Genomic DNA, 2642 nt, shown 5'->3' with positions numbered 1-2642 from the left:
TTTCCCAGCGCTGCAATGCAAGGAGAGGTGTGATTGGTCGTTGAGAACCGGGCGCTGATTGGATGTTGTTTCTTCTTCCTGTTGGCCAAATCCTTGTGTTTTCCCTGTACGCTCCGCGGGTCGGCCGGAGGGCTTTCTTATTGTTGTTTAAATGTAGTTTTATTATACATGCAGATTAGCAAAATATACAACCAAATTAGGGAGAACTGGTATTTACTGCCTATTTAATAGAAGTGATTTTTCTGGATCTGTTCAATTGGTGTCACTTATGGGGGTGATGACGAAGGGTAGCTGCTGCTGCGTTTGGCTCCTGCTTTAGCGAGGCCGGGCGAGTCACAGGGCAAACCTCGCCACGGTGCAGAGCCTTTCCCTCCCGCCTGCTTATGGGCTAGTCCCAGGGTGGAGGATACAGCAGACGTTAAAAGGTATTCCTCACTTCCTGTGACCTTCACACTTTTGTCTTTCGGCTGTTACTGTCAAGAGGAACATTTACTAGATGAAACTTGTGTATACATGTGAGGCAACAATTTTAATAAAATCCGAGAAAAAGATACTTATTTTTAATTTTTTTTATTTCTATATGTAGATTAACAAGACCTTAAAGTTTATGTATTTTCCAGCTTTTCGCCCACATTTTCATTTTATGCAGTAAATATGTATAGGCTATAAGAATTGGAGCAAGACCATCCTTACCTCCATACAGAGAATTGAAAAAATTAAGAGTGCAAACATCCACATTCTAATCATTATAGAATAAGATTCTGATTACAAAAGGAAGATGGTTTTGCAAAAGAAACCACAAGACTTCTTTAAATAGAAAATTTACTTCTTTTAAAAGTAAAATGCAATTTTAAATGGACTTTGACACAATGTATAAACACATACACAAGGTAAAGAAGTTCATGTAGGAAAACTTATTCAACATGACATAAATTTTTGTTCTTGAAACTTTCTGACATAAAATTAAACTGTTATAGGCTGAATGTATCCCTCCAAAATATGTATGTTGATGCTCTAACCCCTAAGTTGATGGATGGTATTTGGATGTAATGTGATTTCATTTGAGTTGTAATTAGAGTTAGATTAGGGCATAAAGGTAGAGCCCTCATGATGTGATTAGTACTCTGTGAGAAGAGGAAGAGATCTCCCTATACCTCCCAACCCCACACACATACCCAGGAAAGGCCATATGAGGAATAGGAAAAAGCTACAAGCTAGAAAGAGATCCTTTACCTGGAACTGAACAGGCCAGCACCTTGATCTTGGATTTCTCAGCCTCCAAAAATATGACAAATTTCTGATGCTCAAGCCACACAGTTTATGGCCTTTTGTTATGGCAGCCTCTGCCTCTTGAAAAGGGAAATACAAGCCCCACCTATCTACAGGCCACCTTAAGATGAAGAATTAAAGAAATTATTTTCACCATTTAAGCAATCACAAACTCATCAAAAACAACTCTGACCATAAATGAATCCATATATTTATCATAATGATAGAAAAGATGACTTCTAATAAGGACTGGCTGCATGCTAGGCACTGTGCATATAAACAATTTTAGATTCTAAGTGTTATCAATTGGATGCTTTTGACCTTAACACAAATCTATTATATACATACTTCATAATCATCTACATTTTTGTGTGTCAGGGTCTTGCTTTGTTGTTCAGGATGAAGTGCAGTAGTGTCATCATAGCTCCTGCAACATCAAATACCTTGGGCTCAGGTGCACCTCCTACCTCAGCCTCTTCAGTAGCTGGGACTATAAGCATGGGTCACCACACCCAGCTAATTTCTCTTATTTTTTTTTTAATTTCTCTATTTTTTTAAGAGACAGTCTTGCTTTATTGCTCAGGCTAGTCTCCAACTCCTGGCCACAAGTGATCCTCCTGCCTTGGCCTCCCAAAGTGCTGGGATACAGATGTGAGCCGCTGCACCTGGCTTTATCTGTATTTTATAACTGGGATAACTCAGATGCAGAGAGTGTACCTCATTTAGTCCACATTTCACAGCTCATAAGTTTAGAACTAAAAATAAAACCTAGGTTTGCTTAGCTTACCAGAGCCTTAGCTCTTGTTTGCTATGGAATACCCCAAAATAATTGTAGTTAACAAATTTATATTGAGCATCAATGATGTGCCTCACCCTATCATGGTCATGGGAGATATAGCAGTGAATAAAATCAAAGTCCCCTCTTTTATAGAGCTTACATCCAAGTGGAGGAAGCAGATGAACAAACAACAAGCATATATGTTTGATAGATAGATAGGTAGATGAGAGATAGTGGTGTGAGGTGAAAGGTGGGCAGAATTGAGAAATATCTGGGTGGCTAAGATGGCTTTAGGGGAGTGAATTTGGGGAAGAGTTCAAGGAGATACGGACAGACAGAAATAGCAGGAACTCTGGATTGCATTTTTGAGTGGAATAGGAGGCCACTGGAGTGAACTGGGGAGGGGAGTGATATGGTGGGTCCTATGATGTGTTTCCCAGATCCCCCTTCAGTGAATGCTGTTGTCTCCACTGCTGGGAGTACTGTTGCCTGAGAGTACTGTGGACTGACTGGTAATAATCCCTTCAGGGACTATCTCAGCTGCAGAGGGCTGCCTTGCTGAAGTTGTACCCCTCACAGAGTAAACATCATCCAT

The sequence above is a fragment of the Nycticebus coucang genome, chromosome 7, assembly GCF_027406575.1.
Source record: "Nycticebus coucang isolate mNycCou1 chromosome 7, mNycCou1.pri, whole genome shotgun sequence".
Lineage (NCBI taxonomy): Eukaryota > Metazoa > Chordata > Mammalia > Primates > Lorisidae > Nycticebus > Nycticebus coucang.
This window is presented reverse-complemented; position numbering follows the sequence as displayed.